Source organism: Garra rufa, chromosome 1, assembly GCF_049309525.1.
Source record: "Garra rufa chromosome 1, GarRuf1.0, whole genome shotgun sequence".
Classification (NCBI taxonomy): Eukaryota; Metazoa; Chordata; class Actinopteri; order Cypriniformes; family Cyprinidae; genus Garra; species Garra rufa.
In genome coordinates this window covers 20,754,593-20,781,749 of record NC_133361.1, presented here as the reverse complement: position 1 = coordinate 20,781,749, position 27,157 = coordinate 20,754,593, and the positions used below count along the sequence as shown (strand labels likewise).

Genomic DNA, 27,157 nt, shown 5'->3' with positions numbered 1-27,157 from the left:
TTTATTATTTAGTTTATTTATTTTAAATGATAAAGCTAACAATAATTATGTAGGGTTCATTTATTTTTGTATTTATTATTATTTACTTTTATTTTGTATTTATTTATTTATTTATTTATTTATTATTATTTAGGGTTCATTTAATTTATTATTGGGGTGCCTGTCAGCCAATCAAAATCAAGAATTTAACATTGTTGCCTTATAACTTAAATATGTATTATTATAATAACCATACCATAAGTGTTCAGACATGCTGTTAAAATCCCAAAAAAGCATTATTGATAACAAAAACTTGACCAGCCACTGAATCAATCTCCATAAGATAAACACCAATAATGCAAGGGAACTAATCTGCCGTTATCGCTCATTTCCAATCATGGGCTGTTTGTGCCGTGTGGTTTGGTTTGGCAGGCCGCTGATGGACGTGAACCGTGATTCAGCTCAATATGCAGTCATCCAGTCCGGCTCTGAGTTTCATCTTTTCCTGAACGCCGCTGTCAGACTCGGTGCCAGCAGTTTGTCTCTCAGGACGAGTCTTGCCAGTGTTTGTTCAAAGCGTTGCGAACACATTGTTGCAGGTCGTACGGAGGCCTGGCCAAGACCCGTTCACAGAGGGAGGACGAAAAGGACAAAAGGGGAAAGGAGGGGGAGCGCAGAGAAAGAGAGGTTGAGAGTTCACACAGACTGATGAATGTGCCACTTCTCAGCCGTCGATCTGCAGACAACACTCGCAAACGACAGACCGGGGACTCCTGCCTCGTCTGCTGTCTTCATCTCTTCTTCCTTCTCACTTCTTCTAGCTCTGATTTGTCGCTCTTTGGGGTTCAGACTCAGATTCTCAGTAGGGATGCAGTGGTTTTAAATTTCTACATGAAAAGCTTTAACTAAAAATAGCAGTTATTAATTCAACAATGATTTTAAAAGACACAAATGTACTTGGACATCTCAATATTATACTATTGTTTATTGGTTTAATACATATAAATATAATCGTTTCGTACTTACTCTCAGTGGAAATGAATTATTTTAAGATTATACTTAAAGTAGCAGATACTAAAATGAAAAATAAATGTAAATGTTAGAAGTGAACTTATACGGATTAAAACAAATATTTATTAGGGATGCTATATTGTTTATTTGCGAACCAGTATCTTATTGTCTTTTATTATTTTTATCTTATTTTAATGTGTTTGTGTGTGTAACGTATTTATTATTTTATTTATTATTTTATTTCTATTTATTATTAATATTTAGTTGTTGTTGTTATTATTATTATTATTTAATATTTATTTATTTTGTGTATTTTATTTGTATTATTATTATTTTAGTTCTTTAGTTTTTTATTTATTAGTAGTAGTAGTAGTATTTCTACTATTATGCAGTTTTTAGTATAATTAATATTATGTAGTTTTTATTTATTATTATTGTTATTTGTATTTATTTTATTGGTTAATTTATGTATTCATTCTTTTAGTATTATCATTTAGTTATTATATTATTTAGTTTTTATTCATTTTGTGATTATTTTTTTTATTTTTATTCATTTTGTAATTTTTTATTTATTTTTTATTCATTTTGTATTTTTTTTATTTATTATTTATTTTATTTTATTTTATTTTTATTAATATTTAGTTGTATTTATTATTATTATTATTATTATTATTATTATTATTGTGTAGTTTGTATTATTATTTATTAATTTTAATATTATTTAGTTTTTATTAATTTTGCATTTTATTTATTTATTCATTTATCATTATCATTTATTTTTTATTATTATCATAATTGTTATTTATTTTGTATTTGTTTTATTTTTATTAATTCATTTCTATTTATTATTATTATATAGATTTATTAATTTTGTATTTATTTTATTTGTATTTATGTTTTTATTTCAGGTTTATTATTTTATTATTATTTACTTTTTATTTAATTTATTTTATATTATTATTATTATTATTAATAATAATAATAATAATAATAATAATAATAATTATTATTTATTTATTTATTTTGGATTTATTTTATTTTCATTTATTATTAGTATTTAGTTTCTATTTATTATTATTATTATTATTATGATTATTATTATTATTATTATTATTATTATTATTAATTTTGTATTTATTTTATTTGTATTGATTTATGTTTTTATTTCAGGTTAATTATTATTATTATTATTATTATTATTTACTTTTTATTTATTTTGGATTTATTTTATTTTCATTTATTATTAGTTTTTAGTTTGTTTATTATTATTATTATTATTATTATTATTATTATTATTATCAATAATAATGTTTAGCGAAGTCACCATTGTTTTTTTTTTTTTTACATAATCTTTTTTTTTTATAGTACCAAATACTATAGTAACATTTAAGTACATTTGAATATCTGCTAGGTTATTGGTATTAGCATAATATTATTTAAAGGTTATCAACCATAACAATAAATGAATTACCATTACATTTTCTGAAGATTACATCTACCAGTGTTATTAAGTTCTTAATGCTTTTTAACATTGACCTTTAAGCAAGTGTTAATAATATACAGTTTAAGTAATTAAGTTGATGATATGCAATTAAATAAAATAGCATTATATATATACATATAACATATAACTAATTCTCACAGCTCACAATACCTAGCAATTTAAACAATGTGCAAAGTCTATCTTGTGTATCAGGCTACAGAAAAGTCCTCTCATCATTATTGATTTGTTAATTGCGAGCGATAAGAGATCTGAGCTGTGTTCTGTGATTCTCACACATCCTCTTCCCCAAAACTGAAGATGTTTGGTCCTCGTCCAGCAGCCATATTTCTTCCTGGATGTGAACCAAAGACCTCCATACCTTCCAGATGAGGTCCGATAGAGCACAATATGGCCCGAGAACTACGTCCCCCCTGAGGGACATATATTGTGTGCAGTGAGTGGTTTTATGTGCTGGGCGTGTGCACGGCTGATAGATGCCTGTGAACTCCAGACCGCATCCATGAGGACCAGAGATTCAGGGCATCTCACACTACAGCCTTTGCTCCGTTTGACGTCAGCGCTTCTTTTGTTTGGTTGGCGCGAACACTTGTTTTCTGAACCACACCTGAGTCTGTCTGAAACTCTATCTAGGGCACAGAATCATTTTGGACTAATTTGCTGACGTTAACCACTAATGATATTGACAATTTACAGGGGTGTAACACTATATTATGTCACAATTTATCACAGCACAAAAATGTTGATAAAACTTGATAAATGAAAACAAGACTTAACTTGAGAAGCAACACTGTGTGAAATATTAGGAGTTGAATTTTGATTATAAGTGTATTATTATTGGTTTTGTAGTTACAAAGAAATTATAATTAGTTATTACAGTTAACTAATAATAACTAATAACTCAATAATAACGGGTTACTTGAAATAAAATGAATAAAATAATAATAATTAAAAATAAAAAAACAAGTAAGAGACATGACAAAAATGCACAATAAAATTACTAAAATATGAACTAAATTTAAAATGAAAACAAAATATAAAAGTAAAAAATGATTCAGATTATTATTAATAAAAACTATTATTGTACCTCAACGAAAGATCAGGGTTATTATAGTTACATAGAAATAAAAATTAAAATCATTATAAAATATTTTTGTTTCTTCAAATGAATACCTAAAGTGAAAGAAAAACAAAAAGATTTATTTCAGCTAGCATTATTTTTATTTCATTTTTGTTTGTCTTGATGTACTAAAATAACTAAAATTGAAATATAGGGAAAACAGAAAAGAAAAATCTAAATATTATTAAAAACTATAATAGTATCTCAATGACATTAAAATAATGCTATTGTGGATTTTTAAAATATTTTATTTAATTAAAAAAATGTATTTCAAGTAGTGAAAATGAATATTTAGTTAAATATAATAACCCTGGTAAAAATAAATAAAATTAAATAAAATACATTTATTAATTAATAGTAATAAAAACTATAATAGTATCTCAATGGCATTAAAATAATGCTATTGTGGATAACAAGAATTTTTCTTTAATATTTATTTTAATAACATTTATTTTAAATAAATATAAATAGTTAAATATTAGTTAAATATAATAACCTTGGTAGAAATAAATAAAATAAAATACATTTATGTAAAATAAAATAAAAAGTAGTTAAAAATGTGTTAAATATAATAACCCTGGTAAAAATAAAATATAGAATGAAATCTAATAAAATAAAATACATTTATTTGAAACATTAAAAATAGTATTAAAACTATAATAGTATCTCGATGGCATTAAAATAATGCTATCTTGGATAACAAGTTTTTTTAATATTTAATTTAATTTAACATTTATTTTATTTCAAGTAGTGAAATAAATGAATGTTTTTATTTTAGTTTCACCCTTAGTTAAATATTCTAATATTAATAAAAACTATAATAGTGCAATGAAAAAAAAAATAATGCTTTCATTATTTATGTAAGTTAACACTGGTTTTATTTTAAGTAGTGAAAATTCATGCTTTAGTTTCACCCTTAGTTAAATATAACAACCCTGGTAATAAAATAAAAATAAAATATTTTTTGATGATGATAGCATCTCTATTACGTTCAAATAATTCTGTTGTGAATAACAAGATTGTTTTAAATATAGATTTTATTTAATTTAACATTTATTTTATTTCAAGTAGTAAAAATGCATGTTTTCATTTTAGTTTCACACTTAGTTAGAAATATAATAACCCTGGTAAAAAATAAAATAAAACACATTTATTTGAAAAATTCAGAATATGAATAAAAACTATAATAGTATCTCAGTTATATTAAAATAATGCTATCATGGATAACTAGAAGGTTTTTTTTATATTTTAATTAATTTAACATTTATTTTATTTAGCGAAATGAACGTTTTATTAATAGTTTCACCTTTAGTTAAATATAATAACCATGGTAATAATAAAATAAAATAATAAATACATTTATTTGAACTTCACCAGTATCATTTTAAGTATCATGAGAGTTTGTCAAACCAGATTGTGTCATGTGTGTATTTTTTACACCCCATATTAATGAATAATTTGCCTAAGAATTATACTGAATTTTATAAGTCAGCCTCTGCAATAATTGTCTTTGGTGTGTTATGCATTTTGGTGAGTTAAGCATGATGCATTTGTTTTTTGTTGCCTTCTCTTTTAAGTTGTTGTCTATCTACTGGGTTTATTCAGTGATGTACATCACAGTGGTTTTAGAGCCAAATAATATGTGAAATGCACTCTTAAAAAACTGTAATGCCATAGAACCATTTTGGGTTCCTAAAAGAACTTTCAGTGAACCTTTTTTTTTGTTAGTGTGAAGGACATGTTAACATTCTAAAGAACCTTTTTTCATTATAAACAACCTTCTGTGCTTTTGAATGATTCCATGGATGTTAAAGGTTCTTCATGAAACATTAGATTCCAATAAAGACCTTTATTTTTAGGAGTGTAAGAGCAATCGGATGTGGGTTTGGGCCAAGCAGACAAATGGATCTAGTCTCTTAAAGAATAACATTATTGAGTCCGATTCAGATTTCTAGAGTCAGTGTTGGCGATTGAGGTCAGGATGACTAAAGCAAGAGGAAATGATTGTAATTGGAGTGAATGTGTGTGGTTTGACTCCTCCTGAACTAATGCGGCTGGAGATAAGATTCCATTCGGATGAAATCAATAAGTGCTCACATCCAAACTCAGATGTTCACCTCCACACCCAAACGCACACTAACTCCGTCCTCTTCTGTCACTCTTCAACCCGTGCGGTCAATACTCCAGCTTCACAAACAGAGACATCAGTCAGTGTTCGTGTCTGACTTTATCAGCTTGTTTTTCTGTGGTACAGTGTGTTTCATTGAAGAAAAATCCTTTGTAGTGTTAAATCAGGAAATAGATTAACACCAAGTTAACCTCTTAAAGGTGACCTAATTTGCCCCTTTTTACAAGATGTAAAAAGTCACTGATGTCTGAGTGTGTATTTGAAGTTTTAGCTTAAAATACCTGAGAGAAAAGTTGTTATAGCTTGTTAAAAAAGCCATTTTAAGGGTATGAGCCAAAACGTGCCGTTTTTGTGTTTGTTGCTTTAAATGCAAATGAGCTAGTACCCCCTGCCCTGCCCCCTTTTCAGAAGAGGGCGGAGCTTCAAGAGCTGGACAATCTCATGCACTGAAAATGTCAGAAACTCTCAATAGCGGTGTTCAACCTTATTCGTTCGAACCAGAATTGGTGTAAAAGTCAGTCATCTGATTGTAACAAATGTATGAATGACACAGATGATAAAAATAATGACATAGCTGGTCTCATTGGTGCCAATTCAAGTGACTTCACCTTGCTTTCATATGCAATTTTTAACCACCACACTCCTATTTATGATCATTCTGGTTGCACGTGAAGGCAGGCATCGAGAAAACGGGCAGAGACAAGGGTAGCTTTAGCAACATTAGCTATAAAGAGTGACAAGAAGCAATTTCAGATGACAATTTGGAAAACAAACAAAACTGTACTGACCTGAATTAGATATTTCACATAAAAGACGTTTACATATAGTCCACAAGAAATAATAATAGTTGAATTTATAAAAATGACCCTGTTCAAAAGTTTACATACACTTGATTCTTAATACTGTGTTGTTACAGTACCTGAATGATCCACAGCTGTGTTTTTTTTTTGTTTATTGATAGTTGTTCATGAATCCCTTGTTTGTCCTGAACAGTTAAACTGCCTGCTGTTCTTTAGAAGAATCCTTCAGGTCCCATAAATTCTTTGGTTTTTCAGCATTTTTGTGTATTTGAACCCTTTCCAACAATGACTGTATGATTTTAACATCTATCTTTTCACACTGAGAACAACTGAGAGGTTCAAATGCTCTCTGATGCTTCAGAAGGAAACACGATGGATTAAGAGTCTGGGGGTGAAAACTTTTGGAATTGGAAGATCGGGGTAAATTTAACTTATTTTGTCTTCTGGGAAACATGTAAGTATCTTCTGTAGCTTCTGAAGGGCAGTACTAAATGAAAAAATATGATATTTAGGCAAAATCTCCATTCTGTTTAAAAGTGTTCACTCCCTGGCTCTTAATGCATTGTTTTTCTTTCTGGAGCATCAGTGAGTGTTTGAACCTTCTGTAATAGTTGCGTATGAGTCCCTCAGTTGTCCTCAGTGTGAAAAGATGGATGTCAAAATCATACAGTCATTGTTGGAAAGAGTTCAAATACACAAAAATGCTGAAAAATCAAAGAATTTGTGGGACATGAAGGATGTTTTTGAAGAACAGCGGGCAGTTTAACTGTTCAGGACAAACAAGGGACTCATCAACTATCACTAAACAAAAAACAGCTGTGGATCATTCAGGTAAAACACAGTATTAAGAACCAAGTGTATGTAAACTTTTGAACAGGGTCATTTTTATAAATTCAACTTTTATTTTCTCTTGTGGACTATATGTAAATGTATTTTATGTGAAATATCGTATTCAGGTCGGTACTAAATAAAAAACAACATGCATTTTATTTGATCCCTCTTATTTTGGTAAAACAATTAACATTTTGCAGATTCTGCAAGGTGTATGTAATCTTTTGACCTCAACTGCACTTTGTCTGGAGCTGACATTTGCGCACAAAGCGTTTCTATCAATCCCTAAACATATAGGGGACTTAACTGATTTTTATTATCATAGGCTGGCTGTTTTCACACTGTGCCCTGGTGAAAAAAACAGTATATGTTTGTTAAGTAGTTTTGACGCTGGGATGCTGGTTGGGTATGTTTTGATGCTGGTTTAAGCTGGTCCTTTGTTAGTTTATGCTGGTTCTTGACCAGCACACGACCAGCTAAGGACCAGCTTAAACTAGCATCAAAATACCTAACCAAAATGCTTTTTTTTCACCAGGGTGGTCACACAACTGTTCAAACACCTTATAAGTCATTTTTGCATAACAGGTCTCCTTTAGTCTCTTTGGAGGTGTTTCAGCAGTGCTAGTGTGTTTGTTATGCATGTTTAAGCGTGTAAACATAGACGTCTCTCCTCTCCGCCTCACGGTTGATATTCCACACTGACATCTCAACACACACCTGTACAAAACACTGACTTGTTTGATTGGATTTGTTTGCCGATGTGAGAAAAAAAGAAAGATGTCAGAAAATTCAACTGTCTGATATTATGAATCACCAGCTGACGATCAAACATCTGATCCAGCAGAACAGTGACAAATGGATGTGATTTTAGTGTCTCTTTGTTCTTTGTAGTTCTGTTCTATATTTGATCCTGGCAAACATTTAGGTTCTTTGGGACTCTGTTATTTCCCAGCATGTAGTTGACACTTTCTGTAACATTGCCGTTTGCGCAGTGTTGTCTTTCCATAAGTTCACAGATACGCAGACTTGACGTGTCGTTTGCATAAAAACATTACCTGCTGAAAAGACCAGCTTGACTCCATACAGACCAAAAATATGTTCGTTTTTTATTTTAAATATAGAAGAAAAGTAGACAAAATTTATATTTGAAGTCTGTTTATTTAAATACCTTTTGAACATACATTACCAGTCAAAAGTTTTTCAAAAGTAAGATTTTTAATGTTTTTTAAAGAAGTCTCTTCTGCTCACCAAGCCTGCATTTGTTTGATCCAAAGTACAGCAAATATTGAAATAGTTTTACTATTTAAAATAACTGCTTTCTATTTGAATATATTTAAAAATGAAGGCTGAATTTTCAGCATCACTACTTCAGTCTTTCAGTGTCACATGATCCTTCAGAAATCATTCTAATATGCTGATTTGCTGTTCTAATAACCATTTCTTTATTATTATTTATTTAAAACAGTTGAGTGCATTTTTTTCAGGATTTTTTGATGAATAGAAAGATCCAGAAATCAGCATTTATCTGAAATAAAAAGTTTTGTAACATTATATACTATACCATTCAAAAGCTCAGTATATATATATATATTTTATATGTTATTTATTTTGGTAAAGAAATGATGGAAACTAATACTTTTATTTAGAAAGGGTGCTTTAAATTGATCGAAAGTGATGATAAAGACATTTATAATGTTACAAAAGATTTCTATTTCAGATAAATGCTGTTCTTCTGAACTTTCTGTTCATCAAAGAAACCTGAACAAATTCTACTCAGCTGTTTTCAACATCATAATAATAAAACATGTTTTATAAACAGCAAATTAGAATATTAAAATGATTTCTGAAGGATCATGCTAAAAATTCAGCTTTGAAATCACAGAAATAAATTACATTTTTAAAATCTATTCAAATAAAAAACAGTTATTTTAAATAGCAAAAATATTTAAAAATGGTACTGCTTTTGCTGTACTTTGGTTCAAATAAATGCAGGCTCGGTGAGCAGAAGAGACTGCTCGGTAACACTTTCTATGAAGCCTGTATTTATAATACATTATAAGGGTATTCTTAAGGCGTTATAATACATTTATAATGCATTATAAAAAACCTTATAATATGTTGTATCATCTCATGAGTATTCATAAGATCAGTTTTAATGTATTATAATGTTTTACTTATTTGTGGTTATAGCTTTTAAGAGTATGATTACCTCCTCCATAGTTATAACGTATTATAAGTCTCATATCTTGCCATGTTTCTCATGTCACTTTACTTAAAGCATACAAAGACCACTTATAAGTAATTATAATAATATTTCTCAAAGAGCCATAAGATCAGGTATCAGATGAGATAAATGTGTTTGTATATTGTATTATCAGTTTGATTATTTGGATGGTATATCCTTCAGACAGATTTTGATAAGTAACTCTGCAACTGCATGTCAGCTAACAGTAATTATTATTAGTAGTATGCAAAATATATGCTAACACTGTATTTTGATGGTTCCCCAAATGGCAAACTGATTATAAGTAACTTTGCAAGTACATGAACCTACTACCTAGCCTAACCTTAACCTAAGTCTACTACTACTCTAAGGAGTGTTAGTTGACATGTAGTTGAAAAGTTGCTTATAGTCAGTAGAATAAGGGGACCATATATTAATAAAACATAATATAAATGAAAAAATAAATGTAATATGATATAGTCCATTATAAATTAGATAGATTAAATGGCATCCATTGTGTGTTATAAATAATCATAATCTTAATAGTTATAACCTCAAATACTCAAGTATTATAATGTATTATAATTGTTGTTACGAGTATTAATGAGATGATATAACATATTATAAATTGTATTATAATGCATTATGCATTCATTATAATGCCTTAGAAATACTCTCATAATGTATTATAAATAGGGGCTTCATAGAAAGTGTTACCGACTGCTCTTTAAAAAAAAAAACACAAAATCTTACTGTTCAAAAACTTTTAACTAGTAGTGTAATTATTTTTTATTTTATAAGTATTTTAGATTTTTTGTTGTTGTTGTTGTTTATATTTTAAAATATTAATTAATTTATTTATTTATAAATGCGAAATTTCCTATGCTGTTTTAAGTTTGATAAACACGTAAATGGTTTTTACAACAAGTATAAACCAGCTTGGAAATTCAAGCTAGTCTAAATTGGTCCCGTTGGCAGAGTTTGACCTTTGACCCCTCAAAGTAAATTGTCATAGTTGTGTCTTTAGAAATCTCTGTATCAAATGCAGACAGATCTCTTCCCAGCGTTTGAACTGGGTTGTTTTGCCGCTAGTGATTATGTCAGCGTTGTTTCAGAAGCGTCGTTACGATGTCAGAGTGATTTAGCCGTCTATCATTGACATCACAGACAGGCCCTGATCTGCCTGCTATCACAAAGTCAACTTTAAAGGACAGGAAGAGGAGGCATTTTCAGATGTCAATCGTTCAGTCATCAGGGTTCAATCCAGACCGCTGTCATCAAGACATCTGCTCTCAACACATCTCTTTCAATCTCTCTGTTCTGTCTATATATGTGGATTGTTTTAATTCTCATTCCGTTTAAACCCTGGACCATGAAACCAGTCATTTTGAAACTAAGATTTATACATCATCTAAAAGCTGAATTTTTGGCTGAGATACAACTATTTGAAAATCTAGAATCTAAGGGGGCAAAAAAACAAAATACTGAGAAAATCGCCTTTAAAGTTGTCCAAATGAAGTTCTTAGCAATGCATATAACTAATTAAAAATTAAGTTTCGATATATTTAGGGTAGGAAATTTACTAAATATCTTCATAGAACATGATCTTTACTTAATATCCTAAAGATTTTATGGCATAAAAGAGAAATTGATCATTTTTACCCATACAATGTATTGTTGGCTATTGCTACAAATATACCCCAGCGACTTAAGACTGGTTTTGTGGTCCAGGTTCACATATTATATTTCAGCTACTAATAAAGTTAGAAAACCCAATCTTTTCTTGTTGTTGATCCTGGCTTAAAACAAGTGGCCTATTTTATGAATCAGTCAAGCTTTCATGAGTGTTTTGTCTCATATGTGTGTCTCTGTGTCTCTACAGGTCGTCCAGGGTCATCAGGGTAATAGAGACTCTCGTGTCCTTTGGGTCAAAGATGACAACTTGCTCACTACTGGCTTTAACCAGGTAATTTTGAAGTTTCCTGATAATTTACTCACCCCCATGTCATCCAAGATGTTAATGTCTTTCTTCCTTCTGTCGAATTAAGGTTTTTGAGGAAAACATTCCAGCATTTTTCTCCATATAGTGGACTTCACTGGGGATCGAGTTGAAGGTCCAAATTGCAGTTTCAATGCAGCTTCAAAGGGCTCTACACAATCCCAGCTGAGGAATAATAGTCTTATCTAGGAAAACAATTGGTCATTTTCTAAAAAAAATAATTAAATTTATATACTTTTTAACCACAAATGCTCATCTTGCACTAGCTCGACTTCTTGCTTTGTGTAACCATGCATGCCCCCAGTGTTTACAAAGTGAACGTGCAACGAAATTCAAATGCCCTTTACAAAAAAAAAAAAAAGGTAAAACAATGATGTTGAAGGAGAATTAGTTTTTCGCGTGAAGTGGTGAAGTCACGCAGTCCGTGACTGAGTCACATTTTGACTACATATTCGATTTTGAATTTAGCATAAAGTTGCCAGTGAGATTTTGTATTGTTTTTTAAGTTTCTTTTGCTCAGTAAGGCTGTATTTATTTGATCAGCAATGCAGTAAGAACTGTAAAATTGTGAAATATTTTTGCAATTTAAAATAACTAGTTTCTATTTGAATATTTTTAAAAATGAAATTTATTCTAGTGATGCGACGCTGAATTTTCAGCATCATTACTCCAGTCTTCAGTGTCACATGATCCTTCAGAAATCATTCTAATATATTTGTAAATGCGTCAGAAGTTACTTAAATGCATCAAATTAAAATTAACCCTCAAAGACCTAGACAGCTGCCGGCGGCTAAAAATAACTATTGTTCTTAAATGTTTAATAACTTTTGAACCGCTAATCCAATTTGAATGCTTTAAAAAGTCTCGTAATGTACAGAGTCTACTCTTTTCAGTGATATCGCATTTGTCTCATTTGGTTATTCAGAGGCTCCGTGGTGAGCGTGATTACGTCATCGCATTTCCTCAGCACTGATTCGTCAGATGAAATCAATACGTTTCAGTCCTCTGAGCCAAACAGGAACGATTGCTGATGCTTAGTCCCACCCCTGTGCCCAGATTGGTTCAAACTGTCATCTATTCAACCAATAAACATAGGTTTTGGTCTTTTGAACCACCGATTAGTATGTTTCTTTGGAAATCTGAACAAACGCAAAGTGAAAGCAAAGTGCGTCTTGCGTGCATGAAAACAAACGCAAAATAACACATTTGCATGACAGCATTCTTTGAAAATGTACAGAAATACTCATGACAGAGCCCTTTGACATAACACAAACCTAAAACAAGGATGAAACAGCAGTACCTATCGGATAAAGCACTGGAATTTAGGTTTTCGTGTCACTAGGCGATCCCCCGGTAAAATAGATTCGGATGCAGACTACAGCCAGCAGATCCATCTATTTGGTTGTTATATTATGTAACTAATTCTTATATAGTTTTTAAAGATTATTTGCAGTATTTTTTCGGTTGCACTCTGTATATTTCTCTCTCATTTTGTGTGAAGTTTGTGAATAATTTGGACTGTTTATTAATTTTTTTGTTGCACAAGACAATTTGTGCAATTTTTCTTGTGCTACTTTCTACACTGTTTGTGTTTATAGTTCATCTTTGGATTACAAATATATATATCTGAAAAAGGAAATTATTTTTACTGTGTTTTGCTATTATATAACACTGTTTCTGTGAACTCCTGAAACGTTTTTGGACAGATCTATATTGTCAATAAACTAAATAGGCCTGTTTTTCACTGAAAAGCGCCTATAATAATATTGTAATAATTGGCTGTAACTTGCTTGGGGAATGTTATATATAGACAAAATTTTATTTGGAAGTGTAAAACACCTAAATACAAATTTTTAAAGAAAAAAAATCCAAACTTCAGGAGTTTTTGTTTGAGTACACAGTAAAAAAAACACCCAATTGTTGCTAGCGTTTTTCCTAAAATTCTGGAAATTCACTCATTTTTAGAGAAAACAAAAGGAAAATTGTAATTTTAAACTAGCTAGACATAAAGTTCAAGTTATTATGTTTATAATGATATATGACAATTGATGCTGACTGCTAGAATAGGTCTGAAAAAACAAAGAAAAATACATGTGCCTCAGGTGCCCCAAAAATGTTCTAGGTCTTTAAGGGTTAAATAAATAACTTAAATAATATATACAATTATTTGTGGCATTATCTATGACTAGTGCACAGATCATTAACAGCTTGTCTATGTGGTAATACAGTACCACAGGACATCGAAACGCTCACCTTTCATTCATTGACCTCAAATATGGCTTTTCATCTGAAAGATGTACGTAGTAGCAACTTTACATGGCTGCTAAATCTATTGTTAACATATAAAAATGTGCGCTATTGAAGTGTCCGTGCGAAGTGTTGAAGCTGAACAGTAGCGCACTTACTGCATTACGGTGCGGTCACTTGCTCTTAAAATACTCTGTCATTTTTGGTCATACAGATAAGAGTAATACGTCTTTTGAATCTGTAAAGGCTGGTTTATTTGTTTGCACTCACAATAACAATGAAACGTTGTGCTTAAATCAGTGAATACTTGCCTTACAGACATGAAAAATATCTATAGAGAGTGAATTGTCTACTTTCAAATGAACCAATTCAAATATTCTCAGATTATGTAATCCGTATGAAACATACATGCAGGCGCATCCACTGCTGTGGAGATGACTTAATCTCTGAAATTGAAAAACAAAGAAAGCACTAGTTTATCAATAAATGATTAAAATGTTAATGCAGTCTGCTTGCTGTTTTCCCCATTCATTCATAATTATTATATCTGCCGGTGCACTGTGGCAAGCTTTTTTTGCGCACACTTGAGCGCTTATTAGGACACAATTAAAGGCTCATTATTATGATTTATATGGTCTATTAATAAAGGTGCAACTAATAGTCGGATAATGCTTAAAATAAACGACTACTAGTCCACCAGAAAAATCTCTGGTCGAGGGCAGCCTTAGTAATGCGTGAGGTCGAGCTAGTGTAAGATGAGCATTTGTGGTTGAAGTATATAAGTGTTTTTTTGTTTTTTTTTGGAAAATCTGCAGTTGTTTCTCTAGATAAGAACCTTATTCATCGGTTGGGATTATGTAAAGCCCTTTGAAGCTGCACTGAAACTGCAGTTTGGACCTTTAACCCGTTGTCCACCACTGAAGTCTATACTATATACTATATGGAGAATAAAATTCTGGATGTAATAATTCAAAGTGTTAATATTAGAGTGTAAAGTGTAAGTGCATTTGTGTTTGCAGATGAGGCAGCAGGAAGTGAGACTCTGGGACAGCAGGAAGTTAAGCTCCTCTCTCAGCTCGCTGACTTTGGCCACCTCCAATGCGTAAGTCAAACCGACCAAACTGATTTGATGTGCATGTGACTGGATTTGACATGGATTTGGATTTTTCTGTGGTTTGTGTTGGCAAAATGTTGGCAAAATGGCAAAACCTTGACTTTGAGAGCATCAATGACCATGTTTACATGCATATGGTTTATTCATCTTTTATTCTGAAAAACATTTTGCATTGTTAGTAATTTAATCAATGAATTAAGCTCTCATATCCTTTAAAATGGCATGCAAGTGCGCAATCAATGGAAAAATGCATGCCATTTTATGATGCTTACTCCCATATGCATATCGACTGATGTTAATTTCTTGTAATGTTTAATATTTAGTTTGGTATCATTGGAATTGTTTAAAAGAAATCAATACTTTTACTCATCAAGGATGCATTTGACCAAAAGTGACAGTAAAGACATTCATAAGGTTACTAATGTTTCTATTTCAAATAAATGTCAGTTTCCACAAAAATATGAAGCAGCACAACTAATTTTAACATTGTTAATTATCAGAAATAGATTAGACTGATTTCTGAAGGATCATGTGACACTGAAGACTGGAGTAATGATACTGAAAATTCAGGTTTGATCACAAGAATAAGTTTCATTTTAAAATATATTTAAATAGAAACTAGTTATTTTAAATTGTACAAATATTTCACAGTTTTACAATTCTTACTGTATTACAATTTTTATTTTATATTTAAAATATCTTTAATATTTTCATTTCTTAGTTTTTATATTAACAATATTTAGATTTAATTTATTGCATTTTATTTCATATTATTTAATAAATAATAGTGTCATAAAGATACTTTTCAGATGTTTTATGTAATACCTGTTAGTTACAAATAAAATGTACAAAATGCATTGAATTAATTGCTATAACTTTTATTATTTATAAATATTTTTTTAAATAATAATTCTTATTTTGCATTTCAAAATATCTTTAGTATTTAATTCTTTAGATTTTATATTAACAATATTTAGATTTAATTTATTTTTTTTAATTGCATTTTATGTATTAAGTATCTTCTGAGCACTGCATAAAAGCAACTCATAGTGGCATAAAGATACTTTTCAAATGTTTTCATATAATACCTGTCAGTTACAAATAAAATGTATAAAATGCATCGAATTAATTGCAATTAATTTTTTATAAATACATATTTTTGATGATTTTTTTTTGTATTTAAAATATATTTTGTATATTAATTTATTAGATTTTATATTTTCATGTTATTTTCATTTATTTTAATTAATTAAATTAAATTTTATGTATTTAGATCTTTTCTGAGCATTGCATAGTGGTGTAAAGATGCTTTTAAAATGTTTTCACATAATACCATAAATAATTTTATATAATATTTTATTTTTTAAATTTAAATTAATTTATTTACAAATATATTAGGATCATGTGACACTGAAGACTGAAGTAATGATGCCGAAAATTCAGTTTTGATCAGAATAAATTTAATTTTTAAACATATTCTAATAGAAACCAGTTATTTTAAATAGTAAAAACATTTCACAATTTTACAGTTCTTACTGTATTTGTAATAAATTAAATGCAACTTTCAGATTTATTTTTTATTTTATTATTTTTTTTACTTTTCTGTAGTTAAAATGCAGCATAATAAAGTACAATTTCTGTACTTGATTTAGGAATATACTTGTGCATGTGAATGTGGTCATTGAAAGAGCTGCTTGTGTTCAAGCTCCTGAGCAAACAGAAGTGGTTCTCCAGTTTCTGCGCTGTGGAGTTTATTGTGATTATTGTGATGGCCGAGGTCCAGCCTTGAAAGATGTGCGGGCAGTGCTCGTGTGAGGGATCCCACGTGCCTCTGGTGTTTACAGTAGAAACCCTGCGGCGGTGGCCCAGTGAAACGCGCTGTTTACACGGCTCTGTTGTGGCAGAGCTTTAGCAGCACCTGTGTTTCCTCTCCTCTGGACAGCGACTCGGTTTGTGCTGCGGTCCGGTGCGTCGCTCAGCCGTAGAGGTGTGCATGGGGCGAGCAGAGAGGTGATTTTTCCAGCATGAACACACAGAGGTTATTCTTTGTTAGCATGAGTTTTACACAGTAGGGCTTTAAACAACCAGCTCTCCAGGTCTGGGCTTGTTTCTTCTGGTCAGGCGGATAACAAACCCTCTGTGTGAAGACAAATTCCCCCATATAAAGAAAACGCTTACACTACACTTATAAAAATCAGTTTGTTTTTTTTGCTGCGATTCCATAGAAGAACCATTTTTAGAACCTTTCAGCCAAAATAATTCTCTCTTTTTTTTTTTTTAGAACATTTAAAAAATTTAAACAACCTTTTGTGGAATGGAAAGATTCTATGGATTCTCAATGGAACTATCAATGCCTATAAAGAACCTGCATTTTTAAGAGTGTATGCGCCATTGAAGGAGATTGCTTGGACTGAAGGATGTTACAACTGAGCTGCCGCCCATCTGTGAATCTTTTCTTGGATGTTTAGAGGGGGTATGAGTAATTTGCCATTGTTGTGTTATTGGTTGACAGAGGAGAGATAGATCATCTGGTGTCAAGCTGTCCGACATTCTTACATTTTCCTCGTGTCAGCGCCAGCACAGACAGCAGTTAACGCTTCAGTTCACTTCACTCCTAAAAATAAAGGTCCCAGTCACTCTTTTCCCACCAAAATGGTGCCAAAGCTGAAAGCGTAAAAAAAGAGAAAAGTCAACTCTGGGCTTTAAAAAATGACATTTAAAAATCAACAATTTACATTATTTACAAGCTTTTTTGTTGTTGCAATGTTGCTATGAGTTTTATTTTTTGCAAATAAATTGTTTTGTTTTCAAATTATTTCTTTTTATTTTAAATATATTTTATATTTTAATTTCTTAGATTTTTATTTACAATATTTCTATTTTATTTATTTAGATGCTTTTTAGAGTTTTAGTTTTTTTTATAAATAATTTATATTTTTGTTTTATTATACATTTTTATTTTATATTTAAAAATATATTTTGTATTTTAATTTATTAGATTTTATATTTACATTGTATGTACATTTATTAATTTCATTTTATGTATTTAAGTAACTTCTGAGCATTGCATAAAAACAGTGATTTTTTTATTTTATTTTTATAAATTATTCATTTTTTTATTATTATTTTAGTTTTTTTATTGAATTTTGTATTTACAATATTTAAAATTTGTTTTTTAGTTTATTTTTTATTTTTTTTACATTTATTTATTTAATTGTATATATTAAAGTAACTTCTGAGCATTGCATAAACACAACTCATAGTGGCATAAAGGTGCTTTTAAAATGTTTTCATTTAATACCTGTCAGTTACAAATAATATTTATAATATTAAATGCTTTGAGTTTTATTTTATTTTTTTCATTTATAATTTTTTAAAATAATTAATATTTTTTTATTTTAAATAATTTATTTATGTACATTTGTGTGTATTTAAGTAACTTCCAGTGGCATAAAGATGCTTTAAAAATGTTTAATAAAATGTATTCAATTATTGCTATGAGTTTTATGTTTATAAATTATTAATTTATTTGAAGTTAATCATTTATATATATGTGTGTGTGTGTGTGTGTGTGTGTGTGTGTGTGTGTGTGTGTGTGTGTGTTTATTTCTTAGATTTTATATTAACAATATTTATATTTTATTTAGATTTATATAATTAAATTTTATGTATTTAAGTAACTTAGGTAACTGAGCATTGCGTAAAAAAAATCTATTTATAGTGGCATAAATATGCTTTTAAAATGTTTTCATATATTTCCAGTTACAAATAAAATGTATTAAATTAATAGCTAGGAGTTTATTTATTTATTTGTTATTCAATATAAATAATTCTTTTTTTATTTTATAATTATTTAAATTATGTTTATTTTATTTTATTGTATATATTCGTTTAAATAATAATTTTTTATTTTATATTTAAAAGATAGTTAGTATTTCAATTTATTACATTTCATATTTACAATATATATTTTTTAATTAATTAATTATTTTTTTATTTATGACATATTTTGTATAAATATATGTACATATAAATATTTAAACATATTAAATTAATTGCGATGAGTTTTATTTATGCATCATTTTATTTTTAATTATTAATTTTGATTTTATATTTACAATATATTTGGTATTTCATTTTTTAAAATTATATATTTACACTATGTATTTTTTTTATTTAAATTAGTTTTATTAGATAACTTCTAAGCATTGCATAAAAACAACTCGTAAAGATGCTTTTGAAAAAATGTTTTAAAAATATATCTGTATTCAGTACTATCTGAGACTGTATTCTTCCTCTTTGTCTAAAATAATACATTTACAAATATTAATAAATTAACAAATATATAGTAAATGTCAGAAGACCTGTGAACAAAGTCTGTAATTATGCTCTTGCTTCGTACTTGTTTTGGTTTCGTTTTTAGGCCCATTTTGTAAAGTGATCTTTGGCATAATCCTCATATCTCCCGACTTTGACTATTTCAGAGACACTTTTCATCCACTTCTGTTCTGTAAAATTGACTCCAAATGATGGTGATCATAATAGAGGCTCAGTTGTGGGTAAAATCACATTCACGAGGCCAGCAGATGTGAGCGAGGGCTTCATTTTCACCTATCCAAACGTCTTTCCCTGTTGTATTTTCCTGCATCAGATCTTGGAGCCACGTCGGTCTTAAAACTCTCCTGCTGTTTGATAATCTCTTGATATCAGAGCGGATGTAGTGAAATCTGACCCTCTATCAAGTCTATTACTCTTTATTTCCAGGGTTTTATCCTCCAAAAACCACCGGCTCAGAGCCGAGTTTCTCCGCGCTTAATTGCGCGACTGGTTGCGGTCCAGGACAAACTGGAATCAAGAAGTAAATTGGGGGGAAAATGCAATCACCACTTCCCCTCGCTAGCAAAAAAACCCAGCAGGTCAGCTGTTGTCTGCTATCTAAAAATGTGTAGCGTAACAAGCCAGGAGAGACCCTGATCTGGGCCTTTGGCACTGGCTGTGATGCAAAACTGATATCTCACTGCATTACAGATGAAACACCAGCCAGATAATCACCGTTTTACTGCTGAGACGTGATCACTGAGCTTTTATGCTTTATTCAGACTCATCCTTTAAACGTCCCGCTTTCACTAAAGTGATGAAACTTTGCTTTAACAATGTGCTGTAAATATTGAGTTGGTTTAAGCAGGATCGTGTTGCTGAGTCATTTTATGTTTGTAAATGAAAATGGCTGCAGTAAGTGCCCTCCTGTGGCTCCTGATGAGGAATTACCCTTTTGTTTGTTTTGTTTAATAAGCATTTTATGGTTCATGCCTGTTTTGTGTTGGGATTCGCTTTGCAGCCAAACACTGCGGTGCCATTGATCTTTCGTTACGAGCTGTTTCTCAGAAACGGATGGAAAGACGGCTGATTATTAGTTCTGGATAAATTGGAGTTTGCGTAAATGGTTATATCGAGTCCTGGATTGGAAAATATGACACTAAAAAGGTTTTTTTCTTACTAAAAAAATAAAATAATAAATACAACTATATATTTTTTGGACATGGACATTATGTTCAAGGTTCCTGTAGTTAATTTTTAATTTAATTTAATTTAATTTAATTTTAATTTTAATTTTAATTTTAATTTTAATTTATTTTTACATTTTTAAATTTTTACAAATAAATATTATATAAATATTTATTTTACTTTTCATAATTAATCATTTAAATGTTTATATTTTTTGTTTTTATGTTATAATTTGGTTTTTGCATTCATTTATGTTTTTATATTTGATAATTATAGACATTTTTTATTTTATTTAGTTTTTTTTTGTTTTTATATAGCTTTATTTTATCTTATTTTACACTTTGACTTTTGCATTCAATTTATATTTTTATATTTGACAGTTATTTATAGAAATGTTAATAATGTAATAATTATAGAAATTACTCATTTGATTTAGTTTTATTTTATTTAACCTTATTTTATAATTTGTATTTTTCATTCAATTATTTTTTTTTATATTTGATAATTAATTATAGAAATGCCCATATTGTTGTTATATTTTGTTGTGTTATTTGTTTTTATATTTTAATATTTAATAATTAATTATAGAAATTATAGTTTTACTTAGTTTTATTTTTTTAATAATAAATCATATAAATGTTTATATATTATTTTATTTAATTTTATAATTAGTTTTTTGCATTCAATTTTGTTTTTGTTTTTATATTTTTATATGTAATCATTTTATTATTTTATTTCACTTCATTTTACTTTTTTATTCAATTTATGCATTTTATATTTGATAAGTATAGAAATGTCCATATTTACATATACATAATTATAGAAATCATAAAGTTTTATTTAGCTTTATTTAATTTAATTTAATTTTATATTTTGTTTTTTGCATTCAATTTATATTTTTATATTTATTTCATTGAAGACATTTATATTTTTTGTTTTGTTTTTTGTTTTTATATTTTATATTGATGTTTTGATAAATATATTAAATATAAATAAATAATATATATATATTAATATTTTTTATATGTAATAATTTTATTTAGTTTTATTTTAGATGTTTTTTTACATTCAATTTATATATTTTTTGTATTTGAAATTTTTATTTTATTTTTTAAATATTTTTATATATAATCATTAATTATAGAAATGTCCATAATTTCTCTTTATATTATTCGTTTTATTTTTATATTTAATAATTGACAGATATTTCTAAGAATTTATTATTATACTTTTTATATTATTTTATTATTATCATCTAAATAAGTTTTTGCATTACAGTTATATCTGTATATTTAATAATTAATCATAGAAATGTTTATATTTTGTATGTGTATATATTTATGTATTTATTTTATTTTTTAATTTGTTTTTTACATTCAATTTATATTTTTATTGCTAATTCATTATAGAATGTCAATAATTTTTATTTTATTTTGTTGTTTTTTCTTTTTATATGTAATAATTAATTATAGAAATAAAAATAATTATTTAGTTTTATTTTATTTAACTTTTTTTGGCTTTTATTTTTTGCATTTAATTTATATTTTTTATATGTGATAATTGGATAGAAATTTCCATGTTTTAATTTTATTTTCTTGTTTTATTCGTTTTTATTTTTTATGACCATTTTTTATTTAGTTGTATTTTATTCAATATTATTTTATAATTAGTTTTTTTCATTCAGTTTATATTTGATAGTTATAGAAATTAAATTTTTTGTTATTTTATTTGTTTTTTTATATTTAATCATTAATTATATAACACTGTCTATAATGTTTTGTTTTATATTATATAGTTTTTTTAATTTTTTTATATTTAATTAATTAATAATAGACATTTTTAAGAATTTATTATTACAGTTTTATATAATTTTGTCTATCAAATGCTACTCAGCTCTGAAATCATATATATATATATATATATATATTTATATATTTTACCTTTTCTCACACACAAACACAGTTTGTCCCCCTTTTTTCCATACAGTGACTACCATGATCCAGTACTTTTTCTGTAATGAACCCATTGCATTTACTTTTTTCCGTATGTTGTGCTGATGTTGGATTTGTAGTGGATAAATGGATGTGTGCTTTAATTGGTTTGGAGTTTAACAGTCCTCATGCTTGTTTTCCATATTGAACTGATTTTAATCTCAATTGGAGCTTGTTGCGTCCACACCCCCACCTCATAAACATAATTATAATGACTTTAATTGGACCTTCTGGCCCGGTTGCAATCAGCGAACTTTACAATTTGACTCAATTGCAACCAGCTTTTTGAGTAAACATTAGCGGGTCGGTTAGACTGGAGACTGACTTCCTCCAGGACAAACTTCCTCAGGTGGATGATCACAGACAGACAGCCAGTTGATCGTGGATATGGGGTTTAGTGACTGTTTGTTCCTTATACTGTTTGTTTCTTGCTATGGGGAATGAAGGTCTGAGAGGTCTGTCTGTTACGGATATAGCTCAAAAGCCATAAACTCTGCAGGAGGCTTGAGTTTGGCTAGCTAATTGTCCACAGTTGTTGCAAATATTCACAAATATAGGCTATGCATTCATGTGCTAACATGCAATCGCATGAATCTGTGTCCAACTGTGACACATTTAAGATGTTACAGTGATTTAACACAGTCCTCTACACTCTTTAAAAAAGGTTCTTTGTTGGCATTGAACCTTTCCATTTAACAAACGGTTCTTTTTTTGTACTGTTTTACAAAACCATAGAAAACCTGAAAAAAATCTAAAAATCACTTTTTTGATTTTCAATATTGTTTTTATTTTAGATTTTTTGAAAATGCATTTTGTACAGCAAATGTATTTTTTATGTATTTATTTATCTGGATATGAATCAAACTGAATTCAATTAATTAAATAATTGTTTTTTTTTTTATGAAACAAAATTTCCAGATATTTTTATTTACAATAATAATAAACAATTATTATTATTATTATTATTATTATTATTATTATTATTATTATTATTATTATTATTTGGTTTATTATTATTCTAAATATAAATTATAAATATCTGGGAATTTTGTTGCTTTATTTTGGCATATAATTTCTATAATTTCTATAATTTTTAATATAATGTCTATGCAACCATATTAATAACAATACAGTTTTGATAAACATGAATTTTAATGTTATGCTTTTTTTTTAATGATTAGGTCAAGTTTTTTTAATACATTTATTTGTTATTTTTTATTTAATTTATTTAATTTATTGGAAATGTTGTTTAATTTTGGGAATTTATTGAATAGTTAATATCAAATTTTTTTTTTATGTATTTATCTTTTTTTGCAAAACCATAGAAAACTTGAAAATGCTTTTGGTTTACAATATTTTTTTATATAAAAATTTTTTAAATACATTTTTGTTTTTATGTAATTAGTTCTCAAAACCACAGAAAACGTATATTGTTGTTGTTTTTAGAAATGAATTAAATTAAATGTCATTTAATTAATTTAATTAAATAATAATAATAATAATAATAATAATAATAATAATAATAATAATAATAATAATAATAATTAAAAAATTAGTATTATTGTTGTTGTTTTAAAAATGAATCACATTTTGTTAACTATTTTTTATATATATTTATCTTATTTTGCAAAACCATAGAAAACTTGAAAATGTCTTGTAGTTTTCAGTATTGTTTTTTATATACTTTTTTATTTATATAGAATATTTTTTTTTTCAACCACAGAAAATGTATAATTGTTGTTTTGGAAATTAATCAAATGTAATTAATTAAATAATTGATTACTTTTTAAAAAATATTTATCTTATTTTGCAAAACCATAGAAAACTTACAAATGTTTTTTTATTATTTATAATAATAATAATTAATTATATAATTTATATATATAATAAGAATACTTATCAAATAATTAATATTAATTTAAATATTTTTAATAAAACATCAAATTCCCAGATATTTAATTTAGAATAATAAGAAAGAAACCCAATTTTTTGTGTGTTATATATGTATGTATGTGTATATATATATATATATATATATGTATATATATATATATATATATATATATATATGTATGTGTGTGTGTGTGTGTATATATGTATATATATATGTATATGTAACAATTTTGAAAACATAATTTCTATATATTTTCTGTCAATTAATAAATTTTTTTGTTTTAAAATGACAAAATGACCACATGTTTGCAGTTTAAACCTATACATGTTTGCTTAAATTTATTTTAAAGTCTGAGGTAAACTATCTGTTGTTGCTTTTAGTGTGGCTATAAATGTCGTGCAAAATGATATTCAAACTCACATTAGACACTTTTAACATTAAATTTAAAACACTTTTAAGGCACATAATCAGCATCTCACATTATAATTGTCATAGTTTGTTGCTGCGTCGTCGCAGAAATAGAAACGGTTTCTAAAATAGAAATTTTGTTTGGCCTTCACGGCTAGTTAGGACATAGAGAAGATTATCAGACCTTTTATCGTATGTCGTGGCGTTGTTGTGTGTAGGACACAGTGTTAAAGGGGTCATCAGATGCTCACTTTTACATGTTGTTTGAACATTAATGTGTGTTGGCAGTTTGTGTACACAACCACCCATGATTTTTTTTAATCTTTAAAAGTAATATCACCTTTTGAAAATCAGGTCATTCTCAGCTTCTTGTTGCTGGGATGAAACACAGACAGATACGATATCCCACCGCCCTCACCGAGCTGAAACAGTCACGACTCCGATCGACAGTGTTTGAAGAATGTTTCAGATTGAGTGATTAAGTTGTTCTGTTGTTAGATGTAATAATGAGTATAGCAGTGGTCCGCTGAAGACGCAGAGGATAACATTACTTTTATTTTTAAAAGGTAAGCGCCAATCCCGATCTACATATGTATCTATGTTCGTGTGCATCATTCGTGATGCAGCTTCACCCACAGCAGAAGTGAGTATAAGGTTTTTTGTTATGTATCTTTGCAAATAGCCATTCTTGTGCTTGTTGGCTAAATGCGGCTAATGTAAACATTACAGCTCGTAATCCCACATCAGAGAGGGGCGGGGCGAGCAGAGCTCATTTGCATTTAAAGGGACCATGTCTTAAAATGAGTTGAGTTTTTGCAGAGTTGATTTTGACAAGGTAAAAGTTTTTTTTTTACACTTTTATTCAGAATTTTTAACCAAAGCATATTATAGACTTTTCATTAAGACCCTAAAGAATCATATCAACTTGGATAATGAGCATCCGATGACCCCTTTAAGAATAAAGATATTATTATTGCCATTATTGTTGTTCCATTGGTTACATTTAGAACCTTTAACATCCATGAAATCTTAAAATCTTTCCATTCCACCTAAGATTCTTTAGTGAAAAAGGTTCTTTGAATTTTTTAGAATGTTCGTCACACTATTTAAAAAACGGTTCTTTTAAGAACAAAAACAGCATCACTGCGAAACTCCCTTTATTTTATAAGAGTGTAAAGGACTGAAAGCCTGTAGCTTCTTCTCCATTGAAGACCTGTCATAGCTGTTGAGTCCTAGATCCTCACGGGTCTTTTGTGTTAAGTTTTGAGAGTGTTTAACCAGGTCTCAGGGGCTTGGGTGGGGTCTGTTTATTTGACTTTCCTATTCACTCTGCTCCTGCTCCGGCCACGGCACGCTCAGGCATCTGCTGTAATCGATCCAAACTCGCTTTAATCAGCCGGATTGAGGAGCCTCGCTAATAAACGCCCCCCTCCTCCTCCTCCTCCTTCCCGCTTCCCAAATCAAACCCAGATGAAGCAGCCAGGCCTGGATTACCGGCAGCTGTACTCCAAGTACCAGCGCTCCAGAAAGAGGGGGAACGTTGTGTTTACGTTTGGCGTGCGTTGGGACGACCGTACAGTAGTTTCATTTTCCTCCCTCGGTGCTCTTTTCCTCCATCAGTTGGTTTTCTTTTGCGCGGACGGAGCCAGGGTTGCGGTCGCGCTCAGATCTGCTAACGAAGGTCACTAAAAGGGAATCAAAGTCCAGGTGTTGAGGTGAAACGGCCTGCTTTGGAGGTCAATGGAAGCTCTTAGTCATTTCAAGAGCTTTTGTTTGGAGAAATAAAGAGTGGGGGTGGAAAAAACGGTTCGGTACAGTCAGTGCCACGGTTCAATCTTTTCTCCAGAGCTTGCGTAAGCTGTCAAAACTCTCTGGTTTTCCCCCCACGTCTGCTCTTTTTACCTGATGACCTCCAGCCCGAGTCGAACTCGGACGCAATGGGATTGCAATTAAACGGCGCATGCCGAGGACTAATAAAGAGCTCTCGGGCCTCTCGGAAAGATGGATGTGGAAATATTTGACAGCTGGCGCTTAAAATCCCTCATAAATCCCCGGCGTCTTTGTATCCGTCCCGCAGGTATTTTCAAAGTGTCTGTGGAATAAGTCCCTTTTTGTGCCGTCGAGAAAGAATAACACAAAGTAAAGGAAGAAAAATGCTCCCTTTTCCACCTTTTTTCCCCCCTACACAAATATGGTTTTAATTAGGATTTTTTTTTTGTTCTTCCATCTTCTGGGTTGTTGTTAGTCTTTTGTGACCTGATGCTGGTTTGTTTGGTTTTTGGGAATTGTTTCATAATTTTAATATACGCTTTCTGGTTTGTAGTGACCTGTTGGAGAGCCTGACAGTGTAAATTTGTAAGAGCATCTCCCTATTGCACCATATTCAGCCATGTGTTGAATAGATC

At 29.2% G+C, this 27,157-nt stretch overlaps 1 protein-coding gene and 1 long non-coding RNA gene across 2 annotated transcripts in view; one reads left to right on the top strand and one right to left on the bottom strand.

Moving 5' to 3' along the window:
* The window catches only part of LOC141333882 (uncharacterized), a 76,570-nt gene extending 61,591 nt beyond the window's left edge, over positions 1–14,979 (top strand). Inside the window, exons 2-3 of the long non-coding RNA XR_012355433.1 lie at positions 11,477–11,560; positions 14,860–14,979. This is a non-coding gene — a long non-coding RNA (uncharacterized lncRNA). The remainder of the gene's footprint in view (positions 1–11,476; positions 11,561–14,859) is intronic.
* Positions 1–27,157, bottom strand: part of LOC141343916 (mitochondrial import inner membrane translocase subunit tim16) — a 257,053-nt gene that overhangs the window by 97,179 nt on the left and 132,717 nt on the right. The gene's annotated exons all lie outside the window — the stretch shown is intronic.